At 34.7% G+C, this 22,500-nt stretch overlaps 2 long non-coding RNA genes across 4 annotated transcripts; both read right to left on the bottom strand.

The window, feature by feature from the left end:
- Positions 1-424: 424 nt before the first annotated feature.
- On the bottom strand, positions 425-4,591 carry LOC113693768 (uncharacterized). Its single transcript, XR_011815875.1, has 4 exons — positions 4,436-4,591; positions 2,999-3,125; positions 937-1,051; positions 425-832 (listed from the first exon to the last, which is right to left on the bottom strand). It is a non-coding gene; the product is annotated as an uncharacterized lncRNA (long non-coding RNA).
- Positions 4,592-9,350: 4,759 nt separating this feature from the next.
- Positions 9,351-22,242, bottom strand: LOC113691538 (uncharacterized). Of its 3 annotated transcripts, none has more exons than XR_011815873.1 (3): positions 21,383-22,224; positions 18,512-19,018; positions 9,351-10,012 (listed from the first exon to the last, which is right to left on the bottom strand). It is a non-coding gene; the product is annotated as an uncharacterized lncRNA (long non-coding RNA). The 3 variants fall into 3 exon arrangements; XR_011815874.1 differs by lacking the exon at positions 9,351-10,012 and adding an exon at positions 18,216-18,368; XR_003448733.2 differs by lacking the exon at positions 9,351-10,012 and having other exon boundaries at positions 18,483-19,018; positions 21,383-22,242.
- Between the last annotated feature and the right edge of the window lie 258 nt (positions 22,243-22,500).

The following is a 22,500-nucleotide window of genomic DNA, read 5'->3' as shown; positions in this document are numbered from 1 at the left end:
GCTAATATTTTGTGTTATGAAATTGTTGGACTGTATAACACACCATCAGTCCCAGCAGATAACCCGATTGAGACTGATCGTCTGTAGTTACAACAAGATCTCAGGTTCGATCCCACATGTTACCGTTGTTGAGGATTTTTGTTGGATATTTTTGGGACAAAGCTCTGCCCAACCCAACCTGGAAGGATTAGCCTCCAGACCCGAAAATATATATATAACACACCATCAGCTTTTCTTGAACTACGCAGGCCTAAAAAAGATACATACTGTACATTAAATTTTCTCCAAATTGACTTGCATTACTTGTTAAGATGGATGGTGCTCCTCCAAAGACCCAGGAGATCTCGATTCTTTATAACCATATTCTTTTTTTTTGTAGGAAAAAGGGTAAATTAACTACTAATAAAACGTAACACAGGAAGTCTGATGCAATAGTAACTTCACATTTTACCACTGTCCATTGCAATGGTAACTTCAGAGCCATATTCAATGCAATAGCAACCAAATGTTACTGAAGAGTGAAAACCAGACACTGATTGGCCCACAAACCTCGCCTTTTTACCAGTATACAAACTCCTGATTGGTTAATCTCCATGAACCATGATATATGGAAAACGAACAAATAAACTTGGGATTTACAAAATGCACTTCGTGTTGAAGCCTGGTTTGAAATGAGATAAATGGTACATCCTTCAGAGGGATGGAGTCAGTCAGTCCTCAGCTTACAAAAATGACTTCCTTCATCTTGCCTCAGCAATGCACAACATTGTCATGTCTCTATTCCCCCTATGAGCAGTAGTCGATACACTCTTCTGCATCTTAAAAACAAAACCTGAACAAACATACATACGGCAGCAACAAAAGAGGCTCTCACATTGGAAGGGCTGCTTCAGCAAGAAAATACACCACAAAAGGAATCAGAAATCTACTCATTACCCTCTGGCTACTACAATCATATCCTTTTGTACCACAGTGATCCATCATGAAAATGTAAATGCTGCAAATCCTGGATTTAACCGAAGCTGAATTGTATTGCCCTCGCTTCTTATACCTGGTAGATGCTATAAGATCCTGTAAGGAATCTGTTTCAAACGCATCCCAAAAGCAGCTTGAAAGAGTAATAAAACTCACCCATGATATTCAAATCAAGTGTATCCATTCAAAACAACATTAGAGCAGCAGGCAGGACATGTAAAACACATAATTTCGCTCAACATCCTCAAACTATAAAACTGTTTTAAAATCCTACAAGTGCAAAACGATTGCTCGTGCAGATCCAATGATGTCTGACAGCTAACTGTCACTAACTGCAACTTTTAATCCAATAAACTCAACTGAAGGACCAAGGTATAATTCACAGCTACACACATTTTCCACGTACCAAACATTTAGCAAAACACAGTCCATATTACTTCCCTACCAAAATGAAATTAATTGTCAGATAATGCATGACTGAAAGCAAATTCAATTCCGTTAACCCTGCATAAATGTGGAATTTGAAAATCAATGGAGCTCAAAACAAACTTTTAGCAAGCTTTTGTCCCCTAAATTGCCAAAACAGTGAACTGGTGGTTTAAATTCTCCCAATGTAAAGATCCATCTGATTATTAACTAGAATGGAAAACCCAGACGTTCCCACAATAATGTGATTTAAAGCCTAAATTTAAATAAAATCAATCATCACAACAGTGGACTTGGTTAAAATTCTCATTCACGTAAAGGTCCATCTGATTCTTAACTAGCATGGAAAAAGCAAAACTCCTCCAATAATGTATCTAAACTTCATCTCAAACAAATATAAGGCTAAATCTCTTTCTAATTAAACCCCATTTAGAGGGGAGTTTACAAGACTTCCATAACAATAAAATCACAAAGAAGGTTTTACTTTAGAAATCATCTCGGCTCATGAGTGTAATAAGTTCCAAAATGTGCAATTTCTTTTTTCTTTTTTTCTTTTTTCAGAAGGATTGTTTTCCATTGATAGGCACAAAATATCTTAAGATTTATCAATCCTAGCTAAGGCATGTTTTCTATAAAAGCCAACTATTACTTGGAATTCCTACATGCATAAAAAATAGTTTGTGATTAATAATAGAGTTATGAGGACCTTTAGGCCCTCATCTACAATTTGAAGTACTAAATGAGATGAAATATGCATTGCTTGACGCAAAGTTGGTTGCTTAAGATACATAGCTCAACCCTTGGGAAAATTGACACTACCAAGATTAATTTTTCTTCTTTCTTTTCCTTGTTAGGCGACCATTGCCATGATTATCAGCAAAGAACCATAATTCATCAAACATATAACAAGACAGAACAATCAACATTCCAAATTTTCAATGACCTCAAGTAGAAATAGATGATGCTTCCAGCCAAGAGTATAGCAAAGAAAGAATTCAACCACACAATTACATGTGTGGTACATGCTCATCAACAGAACTCAACTTTCACTGGTCTAAGGACGATAACAGAAAGAGAAAGATTGAGAAAAATGTAGAAAACTCTTAAGGCCTCAAGAGAAGCTCTTTCTTCTTTTTACTTACGGGCACCCTTTTGCTAAGCTGGTAAAACCATGTTGGTTGATACTGGCACACCAGAAAAAGACTAACTCCTCGAGGTAGGTAATCAACTGGAAGAGTCTTTTGAAGGCTTTCAGCAGAAGATCTGCTAAACAGGTATGTATGACCACCAGAATCAATGTCTGGATGTTCATGAGCAAGTTCAGAATTATTCAATCAAAAGCAGGGTCTCTTTCCCACTTTAGGTCAAGATTATTGAAAGAAAATGCGACCTTGAAAGTAAATCCAGCATATCCAGTATAACTACAAATCCAATAGACAAACTATATACTAAAGAGTTTAGACAAGGTAATAAACCATCATATGCACGGTTTAACCAGGCTCAGATCTTGTAATAAGAAGAGGCAAAATGTAGAGTCAGTACCACCATGGCTACAAAATTCCAGTTGCATAAGTGAATTTAGACAAATAGAACCAACCCATCTCAGCTCAGTTGCAATCCGGTTTGCCAGCCAAGATATGGGTCAGATTGAACTCCAGACCCCATTACAAGCACCAGAATAGATTTTTATCATTAAATCCTCAAGCATTTCAGAAACCTAAAACCTGATCAAGCAAAAGAAAGCTTGTCAATTAATACAAGGGATTATCAAATACATATACCACCATGCCGTTTCAAAATTCTTCGCAAAGAGGAATATGGCATAAGCATCAGCATTACAAAACAGACTGCTGTTTCTGTCTCAGTCATCCAAAGGGCTGTTAATTTTTTTAAAGAAAAAATTGAAAAAGAAAAAATTGAAAATCATTGGCAGAAACAGAGGGAAGCAACAAGCATTTAGAAACTCTCCCAGCACTCTAGCAACCTCATTCATTTCTCTTAAGTTTTGAATGTCTTATCAAAGTTGGATTTCTTTCAGCACCACATGTACTCTTTCCAACTTTTTCTTCCTGGTCCAATATTTATTCTCAAGGTGTTCATTTCCATGTAAAAGTAAACTCTCCAAATTTATGACCAAATTTTCCTTCACTAATCTTACAAAGAACAGTAGTGGTTTTTCCATTAAATTCTTACAAAGCAATCAACAAATTCCACAAACTTGAAGATCTATGTAATATTTATCATGAATAGACCTCATTTTTATTCTTGGAGTTTATTTCGCTTCTGAGGAAGAATGCATTCCCTCCTGCATAAATTCATATAAAATAACAAAACCATCCAAGAATGCCTCAAGAAACTGGCGATAATGGTATTGCTTTTCACATTTTGCGATGGTAGGCAAATGGGTCAGCAGTCTCTCATTACTAAAAAGTGATTCACCATTCAATGGTAGGCAAATAAGTCCAAAAGTTCTAACAAATGATTTTTATCAATAACCCAACAAACTACATTAACTCTGTCACATGGCATGGCATAACTCATATGGTAAATCATACTATTACTAATTACCCACATCTTCAAACCAAGCTCGCGCAAAATTGACAGGGAAACTAAGTTATAGTATCATAATTCAAGATCCAGTGGCAAACTAGATTTGTTAGGCCCTGAAAAAGGTTGACCATTAAAATCAAGGGTGCTAAAGAACAAGCAATTACCTAATCTTAAGCCGTCTGAAAAATAAACAAAAGTGGACTTGTCTAAGCTCCGTTCAGAAAGGTAACATAGGGAAGCAACTAATAGTCACTTAATCTTCTATAGGATGCTCTCCAACAATAAGATTCAAGCACAACAAAAACTAATTATGATCTTAAGAACTTTTCCATGCATGAAATTCTCCAATAAACAAGCTCAATAGCAAAACCAATAGAGACTAACACTCCCTTCTCCAATACACGCTAGTTTTTTGTTTTTCTTGATTCATGATTAGTTGAGGTACATTCAAAAGTAGTCAAAAGTACAAAAAGAAATGTTATACCTAGGCATCTAGCAATGATATAATTCGGACAGACAATCCTTTCATCGGAGAATTTTAAAAAGACACCAAGGCATCACTTCCATAGATAGTTTAACTAGGCTCAGATATGTAGTGGGATGAGGCAAAATGGAGCAACAACACCGCCATGGCTGCAAAATCCCAGTTGCAAAAGTCAATGAGAAAGAACACATGCCCCCGTTTCAGCTCAGATGCCATCCGGGTTGCCCAGCCAAGATACGGGTTGGATTTAAACTCCACATGCCCCACCACGAACAAACTCAAGAAAAGATTTTTATCATCACGGCCAAAAACTATATCCAACACGACCTTAAACCCTAAACCGAAACACCAGAAGGCTTTCGTAAACTGCTGATAATTAAGCCATTTGTCGAGAACGATCAAAGAAGATTGCATCGAGTAACAGAAGCAGAAGCAGAAACCAAAAAGGCAATAATTTAAGCTTCCAAGAACATCCTCAATCTCAACGAATATCAAGATTATCAAATGCTTCCAGCAGGAATTGGGAAATGTTTTTCTTTTCGTTCTGCAAAGGGTTGTTCATATTTTCCCCCCTTCTCTTTTTGGAAGGAAATCATTGGCCAAAAAAGAACAGAGGGGGGCAACAACCCTTTAAAAACTCCCCGGCCCTCTGCTGCCTCATTCGCATCTCTTGAGTTTTTTCAGTCTTTGTGGACAGAAAAGTGAACTTTCCACCGTAGATGTAACCGACCAATTTCTGCGAGTAGACCCTTATATATTCCTGTGGCGCGAAACCCAAAGACACTAATCGAAACGGAACAGGACCGACGTGAGTGGCTCCAGACACGGTAACGTTTGGCCTAACATGTTTGTGTTAGACTAATTGATTTCTTCTCATATTCTTTTCTTCGCGGGTAAATGGCAAATTAGTAGCCTTTTGGTACATTACCCACCGTTTGGATTGGACTACTTTTTACAAGCTAGTTTTTTTGCCTAGGGGTGTCAATCGGGTTTTTCTGAATCGGATCCAGCAAGTTCAAACTCATCTCACAAGTTATATGAACTTTTGGATTTTGAGCTGAAATTAAAAAGGTTCAATATCAATTCACATGATCATATGAAGTTTGGGTTCAAATCAGGTTTGATCCAAACTCATAATTAAATACATAATTATATATAATCTATAATTATAATTATAAATTAATACAAATTTACATATAAATTATTAATATTTTATGTCGTAATATATACTAGTATTCAAGGCACATATTAATGTGTGTGAGACTAATAGAAAAAATATTTTTGAAATATTTTGAGTATATTAATTGAAATCATTTTCAAGAAAATTGGTTTTATATTTTGAAAATACATATGTAAAAAATTCACCAAAATAAAATTTATAAAAAGTAGTTATTTGGTAGTTATTCATAACCATAATTGGTAGTTGCTAATTAAAATTAAGATTTACTAAATGAGTTAAAAAATAAAATATGAAAAAAATACATATTACTTGGTAAAAAATCATATTGTTAATGGGTAGTTATCAAAGATAAATAGACTTTTGTTTATACCAAAAATTCCCGCACCATCAAGGATAGTTTAGGAAGTATATAAAGTAACAAATTTTTGTTTACCCCAAACCCCCCTCCCTCCCTTTATATATAGTATAGATAATTATAAATTATAGATATTATTATATATATTATTACATATATAATTATACTCATATATGAGTCGGGTTTTAATCAAACCTAAGCCTAGTATGACCTAAGGTCGGCTCACATTTAGTTCGAGTCTAATATTTAGATCCAAACTCTATCCACACCAACTAAAGCTTAAATTTAGTGAGCTTTTTCGGGCTGAACAGGCTGAGTTCGGACATACCCAACCCCATTGATAATCCTAATTTTTCCAAACAATACACAAACAAAAAACAACTCCAAAAATACCTAATATCTCAAAAACAACTTACAAATACACAAAAAATTAAAAAAAAAAAAATCAATCATACCACTTTTTTTCCTTCCACACATTACCACCACCCATCACAGTTGCGCCACCCCTATCCTCTCTCTTTTTTTTTTTTCTCCCTCCTTCCTTCTCCTCCTCCCCCATCTCGTCGCCCCACCTTCCTCTCCTAAAACACCTTTAAAAACACCCCTAAAAACACTTAATACTTATAATAAAAAATGTTCACATATATTGGTACTTTAAAATATTTAAAAAACACCCCCAAAGTTCCCGAACCTGCCTGTTTTCAAGGGGTGAAAACCCGTTTGGCTGATGATCAGAAGTTGGTTTTGATGGGGTTAGTCCATGCACCTTACAGAACTGATCGAAGCAATTTGAATGGCGGTAGCTTGTGTCACAGATGAAGGGTTTACAGCCTTTTTCATTGGATGGACAAATTAACTGCACAGCGTTATGCGGATGATCCATGCATACGGGGCATCTTGCTTCTTTCCACTCTGAGTCTTCCTCTAACTTTTCCTCAGAACTAGTACTATTTTCTAACTTGTTCTTGCAACTTCTGCGATGATTATTGCTTGAGTTGACATCGTAAGGAGATGCCCTTTTGTCGATGAGAATAAGTTAAGGAATTCGGGTTCCTGTGAGATCCTTTCGGCATCCTTGATGCTGATCGATGCTATGCTGCTAAAAGGCTTTGTTGAACACAATTTTCCTTTGCAGGACTGACAAAATGCTCTACGGCTTTTCTCAGTTTCTTGAGTCGAGGATTACCTCCAAGGTTTTGAAAAACGAAGTGGTGGTAATTATTTATAGGACAGGAGGCAATGAAGCTAAAGGGTGTTTATTTTTTCACTAGGAAAAGTTTGCAGATAATTATGGCGGTTATAATCTCTAAAATTAATCTTAGGATTTCAGTTCTGTATAATCCTAAGTGGACTACATCGTCACAGTAGGTCTTTAATCTAATCTTAAGGATTCTAATTCTAAGTGGACAACTAATTACTTGACCCAAAAATTTAGGACAACTACAATTTTGTCGTGCCAGCAATTTAGGAAATTACTATAGTGAAACTTAATTTCGTTCATCTTGCTTTCAACTTTCCGCAAAGTTTTGGCCCAAGAGGAAATGTAGAACGGACAGTTTCTTTTTTTTCTTTTTTTTAAAGGAAAAATTTAGGTAACTCCGGCTTCGATCACCGCCACACCACAGATCGGAGCATGTTTTTGACACCATAAGCTGCTTAGAGAGGTAGAATGGACGGTACTAAGTAGGGCACAACTATTTTATAATTTGCCAAAAGACGGCCGAGGCTGCCATTCACTTTAATGACATTTAATTGCGCAATCGAAACTTACTACAAAGGGCTTAATGAAGTAGCTACCACTTGGCGCAAAAACTTTCGTGCAATTTTTTGGTTCATGTTATAAATATGGTGGTTCCTTTCCGATAGATGTGATGCAAGTTACACAATTTGGTACTTTAGTATTCAATTTATAGCTTAGTAGTTTGAAAAAAATTAATTACATTATAAATATATTTTTTAATCACTTTTCTCTGTACAAGTTACTTTTTCAATTTCACAACCCAACAACTTCTTGGTGATGGATTTGGCCTGCCTTGAGGGTTTCTTTAAGAAAATGGGGCAGGTATTCTGAAAGGTTAATAGTCATGATTTGGTAAAAATGAAAAATGTTAGACCCAAATTACATTTTTTTACATGAATTTTAACATCATGTATGAACCCCACGACATTTTGTTGTTTTACATTTACACGGTATTGAAACTAAATTACATTTTGAACAAACAAAGGAGATTACATCCTATGTGTTTAAACAAGAATTGGCCCAAACGATTTTTCCAACAACTATTTGAGCCCCTAGTCCTTTCTTTGGGATGTAAAGTACAGCGATCATTGTCAGGCGACAGTATTAACAAGAAAGAACAATTTAAAAAAAAAAACTTCTCTTACTTCTACTAAAGAAAAATATATATAAAGGAGCAATGCAAGAAAAAGCAGATGATCTGAATCAGCTCAATTCATCCATGGTGATCGGGTTTGTTTGGATTGCTGTTTATTTGTCAAAATATATTTGCTTACATCATCATTACAATTTTCAACACACCTTTTTATCTTCCCAATTACCTTTTTATCTCACATACATCACATTACAAAAAGTGTTACAGTAAAAATATCTCTAATAATTCACAATCCAAACAATGATACTCTGCTAAGTTCATTTTTGTATCCTGCAAATCAAGCGCTACAAGTTATTTTGTGAAAGAACTAAAAGAAGTAATTTTTCTAACGGTTTAATCTTAAAACACTCATTGACCTACCCAGCTTGTATTCAAATACATACATAGATTAAACCACTCATTGACCTACCCAGCTTGTATTCAAATACATACATACATACGCACGCTGCGAGTAAGGATTGATCTAATGATTAAAGTTAAAATTTCAAAAATTAAAGACTTTAGATTCAAATTCCCATATCTCTTTTACGTTTCTTATGTCCCACCCTTTCCCTGCTAAATATTTTTTTTTAAAAAAATGCAAGCATGTTTCGCATCTAGTCCCTTTTTCAATATAATTGTCCCATTAAACAAACACGGAAAGGAAAAGCATTGGCTTAAAAGAGATTCAAACTTGAACCCCTTATTTCTCTAGCTAAGAATGCAAACGCTAATTCTTTAGCTAAGAATGCAAAGCTGATGTGAATCATCAAGAAGATAATTACGGATGAAAAGGGTGGGAGGGTAGAAGGGAAAAAAAAATCAAGAAGATATCTATAGCATGAAAATTCAGGATCACATAAATGAGACATGCCAATAGCCCGGGTTGAACAAAAAATTTCTGCAATCCATACCCCACCAACTAACTTGGATAATTGGGACAAGGGCAGGAACGGTTGCAGGAGTCACCATTTTTTGCAGTTTTGATCATTTTTAACAACGCGTAACTTTGGTTACACACAACATAACTTTATTTGAACAACATTTAACTTTAGTACAAAATTTTACGAGCTCCACATATTATGAAAATTAATGTACAACTAGTGATCTGAATCGCACAATTTTTTTTTTTTTTTTTTGCCAAAATCTGGCCGTGAACAATTCAGGATATTTCAGTCAGGGAAGTAGTAAGGCTCAGAATTCAGATCTGTCATCTGTGAAAGAATCAGGCAGAGGGGGACAGACTCCGCCATGGCTGCAAAACCACACATTGGTCCATGAGCAATCTACTAGGCGCCCATGTTGCCCCGCCAAGATACGGGTCGTGTCACCCCAATGCCCACAAGAAGTAAGAACTCAAGAATTAAAGAATCTGATCTTCACAGCCTATAACAATGGAGGGGACCCGAAAACCAGCTGAAAGACTGGACCCATTCACGCTGGTGGTGACGGTGGAGACACGTTTTTACACGCGCGGGCACAAACAAATAGTAGATACCTTTCTCTGCCGGAGTATTCAGAATCTCAGAAACCAGAGCTGAAAAAGGGCTGTTGATTTTTTTCTTTCTTTGTTCTTTGATGAAATCATTGGCATGCAGAAAGACGGCAACAACCCTTTAGAAAATTCCCCATTTTTCTCTCTGCAGCCTCAATTCATCCCTGAGTTCATTCTGGTCAAAAAAAAAAAAAAAGAGGCTTTTTGGTGGAGCCATTCTCTTCTACACAGATACTAAAGGGTTAGAAAATTTAAGGAATTTAAACAGGGGAAATCTTTCATGAAAAATTTAAAGAACGAAGCTAAAGCATCATCATCATACACTGGGTGAGTACTGACGTAGGCTCAGATCTGTAACAAGACGAGGCAAAAGAGAAGGCGACAGCGCCATGGCTGCAATTTCCCAGTTGCATATGTGAAGGAGAAAGGAGGAGCTAATTGAAGCCCACCCGCTCTCAGATCACATGCCATCAGGGTTGCCCAGCCAAGATACGGGTCGGATTCAACTCCACGCCAACAACTCAAGAAAATAACTCTATCATCACAGCCTGAAACCTTCACTAAGCAACAAAGCCCTGATGAAGAAAAATGCTTTGTCGAAGTTGATCACATCAACAATGAAAAGTTTTCATGAAATGTGATGACTTCTTGACAAGCACTTTCAGAGATAATCAAACGAAGTCCCCAGTTCACATTTCATTTCCAGACGCACAATTCAAGAAATAATACTACTGTATCTGTCTGTCTGCTTGGAAAGGGCTGTTGATTTTCTTTTTTCTTTCTGTATATAGAACAAAAATTGGAAGTCATCGGCAGAACAGAGAGGGGCAACAACCCTTTGAAAAACTCCCCGGCCCCTCTGGCTGCCTCATCCATTCATTTTTCTTGAGTTTCGACTCTTTAAGGTCTCAAGCCCCAGGAGGCTGAGACTTTATCATAACACTGAACCATATTTATGCTAGCGGTGTCTCTTCCCCAAGGAGAAGGGCACGAACACCGATACAGTGCGGATGCTACAACAGCAAAATTGACCAGGCAAGTCCTTAGAGTTAGAGCATCGAGAAAGAATAGGGTGTAACACACTCTATTACACGCATGTATTGAATCCACTCCCACTGTTTGAGCTAATTCCTTTTATTATTGTCAAAGAAGAAAAAATCGCAACAATAATATTATTCTGACAATGGTCTAGTATAGAATTATACCTACTAGACTAACTAAACCCGATAGGTAAGAGAAAAAAATTTTTTTAAAAAGGTAGGCTATTGGACTGTCAGTTCAATTGTCCGCAACAATTTTTTGTTTAAATGTTTGGCTGTCGGGCTGACTAAATCCGGTAATCATCGAAAATTTTCAAAAAAGGTGAGGCCTAACTGACAGCTTATGACTTATCTTTTTTTTAAAAAAAAAAAAAAGAGAAAACTTGGAGGCTGCCGAACTTCCTTTTTGATTTTTTTTTAATGTTCAAACATAAGAAAAAAGTTCAAGCAGATTTGCTAAATCAATTATTTTTATTTTATATTCAACCCTAAGAAAAGGTTTTAGATAAAAAAATCTCATTCAATTTATACGAAGATGCATTCCCCAAATCTTAATGTGCAACAGTCAATGCATATTTAAAAATCTTTGAAAGATAATCATTGAAATTATTATGTATAAGATTTGGTTTTATATTTTTATAAAACATATAAAAAATTGATATTTACCTAAATAAAATATACAAAGAAATTATTATTTGATAGTGGGTAGTTATAAGAATAGAGGTAGAAGCAAATATGATATTGGGTAATCAAACATAAAAAGTAATTATTAATCTAAACTATAATTTGACAAATATAACATTATTGTGCAATATAAAAATGGTGAAGTTATTGTGCAATATAAGAATAGATCTCCGGGGCCTGGCTAAAGATGCAGCTCGGTGAGAAGAAATCATTTCTAAAATAAAGAGTGCTTCTGAAGAATGGGGGTTCTTCCAGATTGTCAATGATGGGATTCCAGCGTTTTAAACAATCATTGAGGGTACCCATCAGTTGCATGAACAAGAAACTGAGGTGAAGAAATACCCACGACTTAGCAAGAAAAATGTCATATAATAGCAATTTTGATCTATATCAAGCATCAGCAGCTAGCTGGAGAGACTCAATGCTTGAATTGTTATACGAGGGACTCAATGCTTAAAAAGTTAGCCAAAAAGCCCAACAGCCTCCACGTTTTTCTTTTTTTTTTCGAAGTGAGGCTACAGGCCGTCGGGCTGATAGCCCATAGTTTTTCTGAAAATTTCCAATGGCTGCCAGGTTTAATTAGCCCAGCAGCCAAATATTTTAAAAAAAAAAAAAATTGTTGTGGGCTATCGAGCTAACAGTCCGGTAGCCTAACTTCTTTTTAAAAATTCGCTTGCTTACCGGATTTATTTATTCAGTCCAATAGACATATTTCTACACCAGAACATTGTCAAGACAATATAATTGCGATTTTTTTTTGGCAATAATCAAAAGAATTAGCCCATTGTTGGAGTATTTGCTCCATTACGGACAATAATGGTATAAAAGTTGAGAAGTGAGCCACTCTGGCCAATCATTCAATGCTTGCAACGGTTCAATTCTTGAAAGTTTTGCATGATTATTTTCAACATATTTGCAACGGAAGTATTTTGCTTATTTCTAATCCTCAAAATTTTGTCTATATATATCATTAAAATTTTTTTAATTTCTCACTTTCCTATTCCATCATTTCTCCTACTTCATTATCTATTTTCTTCAAACTCTTATTCAATTTTCTAAAGTTTCAATATTTTCTCATTATGGATGAGAATTTTAATAATTTTAGAAATGTATTTATTGCTCTAAATATAGAAAATTTTTCCTATTATCTAATGCTTAAGTTATGATAGAGTTATAACAATGTATTATTTTTGAGAGACCTCAAAATATATATTATTGAAAATAAAAAATTAATAATAATTTTTTAAAAAAAATATTAGGAAAGTAAAATTTTCAATAAAAATTAATAAATTATTTTTCCTAGAATAATGAGATTATTTTTTAGAAAATAAAATTATTTACTTATGAGATATGTATTGTATGTTATTAAAATAAATATGTAATTTAATTATGTGTCCATATTATTATACAGTGTAAAATGTTTACATCCATTGTAAGTGATTGTATAAGAGCATCCCCAATCTAGTGAGTGATAGTGTAACGGCATCACGAGAGCAATTTCTTATTACTCAGAATATAGTTGAAAAAAAGAAAACTCGGACATCTATTGCTCTGACATTGGTCTGGTGCAAATCTATGGATACCGAGCCGTGTTAGCTCGACACCCAAAAGTCAGTCAAATTTTTTTTTCAGCTCTGACATTTCTGCCGAACTGTGTCAACCTGGCAGCCAAATTTTTTTTTTTTTTTTTTTTATAAAGTTGTCGGCTGTCGGGCTGACAAGGCCCGGTAGCCAACAACTTCTGCAAAAAGCTGGCTGCCGGGCTGAGAGAGCCCGGCAGCCAGTCCAATTTAAAAAAAAAAAAGTGTCAGTCAACATCTCTACTCTAATCAAGGCAAAGTGATGGGGATTAAAGAAGAATGCATTTAAGCAGAAGTAAAAGCAATAGGTTATGTCTAACAGGTTACGTCTACAGTGAAAAGTTCATTTTTCTACGCATAATTAGCAGAAGCAATGCAAGGAGGCCAATTGTAATATGTGGAGACGCACAAATAAGTATATTGGGGCACTGGAGAAAGCGGATTATGCATAAATAAAAAATGTTATATATTTTAAAATTATAATAAAAGACCTCTTAAAAATTTATTCATCATCTAATGTCCAATACTTATATTTGGTAAATTAAAATAGTTAATTAAATATTCTATTATAATATAAGTAACTATATGTGATTGAGTCAATTGAATAATAATTTATTTTTTCTTTGTTTGGCATTTCAACTATTTGTCTATCAAGTTTTAATTGAAATAAAGATTTTATAATTATTTAAATTATTCAATAAAATAATCAATTTAAGATGAACATAAATATAAGTACATTAAATTGTATTATTGAAATATTTGATTTCATATGAATGAAAGCCAAGAAGAAATGGCAAGAAAATTTTTAAAAATTCATGTGAGTTCTTTATATTGGTAATCACCTTTATTTGCTATTATAATCATAATACCTGATCATAACCGATTGAAACTCATATCCTAATACTATTTACAACTAAAGTTACTATATACTCCAATTAAAATTTTCTTTTATATATGATGTATGTGTTATCATTTGTTGATAATTAATATAAAGAAAAGATGCTATTTAGGCTAATATGTCTTGACAATGTGGATTACTTTGAAAGATTTTAATGAGAATTAAACCACATTTTTTATGGATTCAATCTAATTCACATTTTATGTCATTTGAAATATAATTATTTATAACAAAAGGGACCAAAAAATATGAAGTAAAACTTTTGACTAATTCTAACTTGTTTTGACCGTTATATATTATAGTTTTGTATTAGTTGTCCTAAATTTAGCTAAAATAAAAAATTTGCTATCATAATTATTTTGGTCAAAATATCACGGATTAGTTTAACTGATAGACCAAATGTTGGGGGGACCAAAATTGCACATGTTCCTTTATTTTAATCATATTTGATATCCCAACCCTTTCTTTTATATTTACGCCTCAATTATTTGAAATATGAAGCTCAATTAAAAAATAAAATCTGCCACAATATTTGACATGTACAAAATTCACTAAATAATGTTGAAAATTTCACCCTTTTTTTTATTAAAAACTTATATCACTTAACGTACTAAATCCGACAGTCTTTTAAGTTAATTAAATGACGTTTCAAAATTCGAACAGCAGAAATAGATGAAAACAGGTTTGTTAAATCAATAATTACTTTTATAAGATGTTAAACTAAACAAAGGTCGTTTTAAACAAAAAATCTCATTCATTTTACAATAAGATGCAGTTCTCAAATTGTTGAAAAATTATTTGTTAAAATTGTTATGTAATTTTTAATGTACAATATAATTTTATAAATATAAATTTATTATGCAATATAAAAACAAAATAGTCATATACAATTTCTATCATAATTATCCCGAAATGAACTTTCCACTGTAGACATAACCTATTGCTTCAGCTTCTGCTTAAATGCATTCTTCTTTAACTCCCATTGCTTAAATGTATTGCTTAAATGCTTCTGCCTTGATAAGAGTCGGAATGTTTGAGTGACACTTTTTTTTAAAAAAAAATTGGACTGATTGCCAGACTCTCTCAGCCCGGCAGCCAGCTTTTAGCAGAAGTTGTCAGCTACCAGGCCTTGTCAGCCCAGCAGCCGACAACTTTATAAAAAAAAATAATAATAAAATAAAAATTCGCTGCCAGCCCGACAGCGATGTCAGAGCTGAAAAAAAAATTGACTGACTTTTGGATGCCGGACTGACACAGCCCGATACCCATAGATTTGCACCAGACTAATGTCAGAGCAATAGATGTCCGAATTTTCTTTTTTTCAACGATATTCTGAATAATTAGCTGAATATAGGCATTTGCTTTTTAAAAAAATGATAAAATGTAATTGTTTGAAACTCGTAATATAATCTATATCTTTCATGTCTACATGATACAATGGGACAAAAAGAAATTTAAAAAAAAAAAAAAAAAAAAACCCAAAGAGCTGTTGCGCCATGTAAGCGCAACGATCCAAAAATTAAAACAATGCCCTTTGCGCCAACATAACGTTCCAGCTTTAAGAATGTGTCAGGCCCATGGCAACAGAGTCTGACATTTTTTTTTTCAGATTGTGTCAGGCCCATTTGGTTTACAAGAAAAAAAAAAAACCATTTGGTTTACAAAACATTCCATTTTTTTTTAAGTGTAAGGTTTGTTAAGTTTTGTAAAGAGTGTTTTGGGTTTATTAAGTTTTAGCAAATTTAGGATTTACGATTTATTATAAAAGGTTTAGAGTTTACAATTTATTAATATTAAATATAGTCACTTATAACTTACTTAAATATAGCCATGTTGACGCAACAAGCGATTGCTTAAAATTTTGGACTGTCCCATCAACATGGCATGGTGGCCCTTTGGGTTAAGAAAAAAAAATTCTTTTTGTCCCATCGTGTCATGTAACCAAGGTTTGTAAAATCGGGATCCTACGTAGGATCGATTTTAGTTTCACAGGATCGGATCGTAGAATCGTAAGATCCTACCAAAAGCTCTTAATTGCAATTAAAGGTTGCAATTCTTTGATAAATTATAAATATACCACAAATATTTTCATTTATTTGCAAAATGGAGCTTCGTATTTCACAAATTTACAAAAAAATTGTAGGATCGTACGATCCTACCGATCCTACGATCCTACACGATCCTGCACGATCCTGCACGATCCTGCTACGATTCTATGCGATCCTGCAAAAAATTAATATGATTTGCGACTCTGCATACGATCCGGATCGATTTTGGTTATCCGGATCGTAGGATCGTACGATCCTACGATCGATCCGGATCGCGATTTTGACAACTATGCATGTAACCACAGCGGACATAGATTAAGACATGAGTTCCACGCAACCACATTTGACCTTTTTTTGGCAAATGCCCATATTCCTATATTCTAAAGAATTTGCCACATCACGAAGGATTACACTCTAGAGTGTAATCCACTATCTCTTCCATTACAATATCACAGGATTCCACTAGCTCTTCTTTCATCTCGCCCATTACACTATCCCAGGATTACATTCTACGCAATATAATAGTATATATAATAGTATGAATCTACAATTAAATCACACATTTATGTTAATAATTCACAATACATATCTCATAAATAAATAAATTTATTTTCTAAAAAATACTTAATTCCATTGCTCTTGAAAAATAATTTATTAACTTTTGTTGGAAATTTTTTACTTTTCAAATTTTTAATTTGCTAAAAAAGAATATTATTAATTTTTTACTTTCAATGATATATATTAAGTTCCCTCAAAAATAGTACATTGCTATTTTCTAAAAAATAATTAAGTAATTAACTCCATCATAACTTAATCATTGAATAAAAGGAAGAATTTTCTTTATAAAATTATTAAAACTCTCATCCATAATGAGAAAATATTGAAACTTTAAAAAATTAGATAAGCGATTAACGAAAATGAATTATGAAGTAGGAGAGTGAGAAATTGAGAAAATGTTAGCAATATTTATAGACAAAATTTTAAAGATTGAAAGTGAAAAAAAATATTTTTGTTGCAAACATGTTAAAAATGATGATGCAAAACTTTCTAAAATTGGACCATTACAAATATTGAATAATTGGACAAGGCGAATCCACTTTTCAGCTTTTGTCCCTTCATTATTATCCGTATGATAGGGGATTGTGCATGTAGTGGGGAAAATACTCCTATCACACCCCACTGTGGATGCTTCAATGAAAGAAGGGATAATGAAATAATGATATGGCATATGGATTCCATCATCGATGCCCTTAGTACAAGTTGAATTTTACACACAAAATAAAAAGCACAAATGTCCCTAGTCTATGTTTACTAGGGAGATTGCAATATGATACTCCCATTTTGATGTTTGCTAGGAAATTTGCAATGTTCGTACTCCTATTTTATTCTATGCCTTGTTCTTGAAAATTTTCAAATATTTTGTGTCTGTTTGAATTACTATTAGCACACTGGTATAACCACCTTAAACCCGTAGGGCTCCTCAACAAGAGACTAACCTTAAGGGCATTTTACTTTTAAGTGCATGATCTTGTATACACTTTTCTACCAAATCATCAAAAGCCTATATGCTGTCGTTTGTTGGAAAAAATCAAAAGCCTATATGTCGTTTTACCAATGGGTCTATTTGGATTAGCTATTTTTGTAGGGTGTTTTTCAAAAATTTTACTATAACGACGTCTTTAAAAAACTTTTACTATAAATAATTAGTTGCTTTTAGGAATATTTTTGACGGTGTTTTTGAGGATGTATTTTGAGACATTTTAGAATTTAAAATTTAGGATATATTTTAAAAATAAAAAATAACACCACCATCTACCACCAGCACGCACGGTCACCACTCACCACCCACCATCACCACCACCCATTACCACCTCTGGTCACAAATTTACCCTAAAATCTCGCTCCCACTGAAGTTTTTGGCGTAGATTTCATTCGCGGCATTACTCTTCACATAAAATGATTGAAAGGTGGTCAAACGAACCATTTACAGCTGGATCTCCTTTTCCCAAACTTACCCACATCAAGCCCAAAATCAACAAAAAAACGCACTAAAACGACCTTCCTCGATTCTATGATACAGCCAAAACTCTAAATTATCAAACCAAAGCAAAAATTTCACAAGTTAAAGTAAAAATCAAGATTCTCATAGGAGATTAATTTCCTTTGTTTTTATGCATGAAAACTGCAAGTTCCCATCCTAAACATTCTCACCAAACGATAACCATCAGAATGACTCAAGAACCAATTTGTCAATGGCTCTTCCAATATTCAACGTGATTTTCTAACAAAAAAATTTAATCATTTATTCTTTGTTCACAAAACAGGATGTTCAAGTTATAGTCACAAAGGAAAAAGCATCATCACTCAACACTCAGCCAAGAAAGACAAAGCAAAGTTTGCACAAAAGGGAATGAAAGAAAAGACCTTCATTAAATTGGTAGCCTTTCAACTCGAACAAGGAGAATTTGGTGAAGAAATCCATGAGTCCCAGCTGTCCTTTGTCCCACTTTCTTCTTCTTTTGTTCCTTTTTCAGTGTGTGATTTGTGAGAGAGTGCAAAGGGAAAAAGTGAGGTGTGTGTGCAGATTTGTTTGTGTTAGTGTGTGCATGTGTTTTCTGGTGTGTGTGTGTGTGTGTAATCTGTGTGTACGCGTGAGAACTGCGTGTGTGAGTATATGTTAATGTGTGTAATGAGTGCATGCTGGTGATGGAGAGAGAAAGCCGAAAGAGAGGGAAATATAAGTGAGTGTGAAAACCGAGAGAGGAGGGATGGGGGAGAGTAAAATTATTATAATTTTTTTCATTTTCTTAAAATTAAAAGACCAAACTTAGTGCCCAAGACATAAAATAAAAGTCACATTATTTAATTAAGATTATCAATTTGCCCTTCCTCTTCCCTCTTTTTCTTTCTTCATTTTTTTTTTCAAAAAACCTACAAAATAAGAAAAATTCATGTTAGAATTATGAAAATAAATTACCAATAAATAGATAAAAATTTCAAGAAAATTTTGAAAAATAGCAACAATTTGGTGTCTACACGACACTGGACGCTAAACTGATGAAAATTGTTGAAAGCTTGCATTTTGTAAACATGACAGCTTTTTATTAGTTTGATTGTCGTATACATGAAATGCGACCTCTATTCAGTAAACAAACACTGGTTTTCCTCCTCCCTACCCTGTCGTTTGTCTCCCTTTCCCTCCCTAAACCAAGCCGCAGCACTTCCTCCCATCTCCTATTCTTTATATTGTGTGAAGTCTGTTAATCGAAAGGGCCTATGAATGACTACCGACATTGAGAAGGAAGATGCTTTTAGAGATCCCTTCCTTAAGGAAAGGTCTGTTATGGACCCCGTGCATGGGTGCACCAAGACACAAACATGTGGAATCATAACTTGACCCACATATTTGTGTCTTGGTGCACCCATACACCAAATCCATAATAGGAAAAGACTTTCCTTAATCTCTTTCCTTTTCCCAGCAAGAATAATTAACAAACACCACCACCACAAGACGTGGTATACTCGTGCTTGATCCTCCTGCTGACGTGCAAGCCAAACATGATTCTCAAACTCAAGAAGTCCGGACATGGCCGTCCTACTTGCACGCAAGGTGGACAAGATCCTTAGGCTGAACACAATAACTTAACCAACTTGTTTCAAGTAATTAGTTACAAAGATCATAAACCCTATAGTGGTATTTAATCAACACTCACAACAAAACCTAGATCTACAAACTTACATGTTGAAGATTGGTATGCAAACCTAAACATAATGCATTCATCTAAACCTGACGGCTAAGCTAGTAGCTTTTTATTCAAAACTTATTACTGTTAGTACTATCTTTATCCAAAGCCTAGTCCTCATTATTTGTAATGCAATGGATCTGAAAGGATCTAGGAGGCCAAATTTTAAATTGCTACCACCACCAAATAAGGACAGTCGCAATTGCTAGGTGCAATATTATATCATTTATAAAAGGTGACCTCCTTTCAGGATTTCTTACCCTCCCTTTGTTTCCTTTTCCTTTTCTATATTACAAAGGTGGTCGCATTCGAATGCAATGCCATTTGAATGCAACCTCCATTGAATGTTTCATTTGTGAAATGCGACCCTCACCCATCCCGGCATTGCTCAAAAAGCGACCATTACACTTTAAGCATAATAAGAATCAATATAAGCACTCAAAACACTTTCATTTTTTCCTTTTCTTGTAAGCACACACTGACACATATTATATATGTATTCGTATTCTATCTCTACATGTGTATGGGTATACAAGTGACACAAGGAATTACGAACCTTACACATGATTGCCTACCCTGTTAAATGAAAAGACATGTGAATCCAACAAACTCTTTCCAAAGAAACTACGAAATTATGCTAAAGCTTTGTTAAAAACCAGTTGACACGTTGCATCATCCGTGACTACAAAAATAAGCTTACTGAAAAGCAAGCCATAAACTTCCTCAGCATACCGAAAACTAGTTAAGTATGTCGTTAAGAAGCAGAATTCATACCCATCATCTGTATAAGAATTTCAATTAAATTTGTAGTTTAATAGCTAAAACAAGTTAAGCAAAGCATAATCCATTACTCATACAAAGATAAGACCATAACCAAAACAAAATGCTTTCAAGTAGCCTAGGACAATGATTATACTTCTCAAAACTAAACTTCTCTATAGATTGTAAATGCTAACAAGTCACTAAAATTAGATTTGAGCAGTAAGACTCCTGAACTACCAACTACCCTTTTAAAAAAAGGTATCCACCGATTTAGCTCCTATTCCACAAAAAATTGCATGCACCTGTTTATTAAAATACTTACAATGTACAGCTGCATGGACAACACAATCACATGTGAGCCCTTATAAAAATTCCAAAAAGAACAGAAAATGAAAAAAAGAAAGCAAATCTTTTAAGCCAAACTAGTTACATTTGTAATTCATAGAGCACTCCAAAAATATTGGCCGCAATAAATTGTTTACAAACCTCTTTTTTTAGCCTGCAACTGGTGAAGCTGCATTAGTTATCGTAAAGATTAGTGTTTGGAGGTTGTTCTCCTTTATTTCCTGGTTAAACACTGATAATGAAATTCTCAAAGTAACACAGAAAACCGAGGGAAATTTTCCCAAAAAAAAAAAAAGACGTCATTTATAGAATTAACACATAAGCAAGTCTATTGTCGAATAAAGTCGATTGTTACTACATTGTATGCTACTACTTAGTTGAAGCGAAATGCAGCAGATAACTCTAGCATGAAAAATTCAGGAAATCAAATATAGGTTATATGTACCTTTAAACTAGACATGAAGGACGTAAAACCTGCCAATTGCTTATTGTCTCAGTCCTCAGTGGGAGAAAAGCCATAGCCAATCAAAGAAATGGTGCGGGCTGACTTGAAAGCATTGAGCTTCGTGTCCGCCCCGTGTGGATATTTATTTTTAAAATGTGGATATAAGTAAGGCTCAGATCCGTGATGTAATCAGGCAAAGAAGGAGAGACACCGCCATGGCTGCAAAACCACAGTTGCCCAAGATCAATCCACAGGCCATCCGGGTTGCCCCGCCAAGATGCGGGTCGAATAACCTCAATGCCCAGATGAACCCAAGAGCAATCGAATTCGATCGTCACAGCCTATAACAGTGGAAAGGAGCTAAGTCTGAGATAAAAAAGGAGATTGGATTGGTAAAGGTGGTGTTGGAAATGTGAAGTAGAAGCCAGTATTCCATATTAGCAATAACCAGAGATCCACCGCCCCAGAGATCACACACAGATATATATATATACATAAACACACATAAATACATGCACGAGTACTTAAAAACTGAGAAGGGTTGTTAATTTTTCTTTCGATTTGAATGAAATCATTGGCATGCAGAGAGTGGGCAACAACCCTCAGAGAATTCCCCCATTTTTTATTTCTCTGTGCTGCCTCAGTTCATTTCTTGAGTTCGTTCTCAGAGACGAAACAAATTAGCTGGCTCCGGTGTTTATGAAACTCTCCTACTGTCGAGGCTGTTTTTGCCCTTTCACGATTGTCTTGGACCGGTGCACCAGTCACCAGCCCATTGGCCCAAAACGGGGACCAGCTGGGTTTTGTGGCTGAAATGGATTTCGTAAGGTAAGAAGAACCTCTCTCCCTCGACTGGTATAAGATTGAGGACTTACTACTAAGTACTAAGCCAAATTTGTCAACTTATAGTAAAGCAAGTGATGTTGCTTCTGCTTGTATTTTTTTTTTAAGATGATAAACCTATTCTATCCTACATTAAGGGAGGAGGGGACGGATCTAAAGAGATTTAGGGATAATTCGGAGGGGACTGAATCACCACCGGATCAAACGGGTGCACAGTATACTCGCCTGGATTTTTTTAAAAACAAACCACTTAGATGTTGCTTCTGCTTGTATAA

The sequence above is a fragment of the Coffea arabica genome, chromosome 6c, assembly GCF_036785885.1.
Source record: "Coffea arabica cultivar ET-39 chromosome 6c, Coffea Arabica ET-39 HiFi, whole genome shotgun sequence".
In the NCBI taxonomy this organism is placed as follows: Eukaryota; Viridiplantae; Streptophyta; class Magnoliopsida; order Gentianales; family Rubiaceae; genus Coffea; species Coffea arabica.
This window is presented reverse-complemented; position numbering and strand designations above follow the sequence as displayed.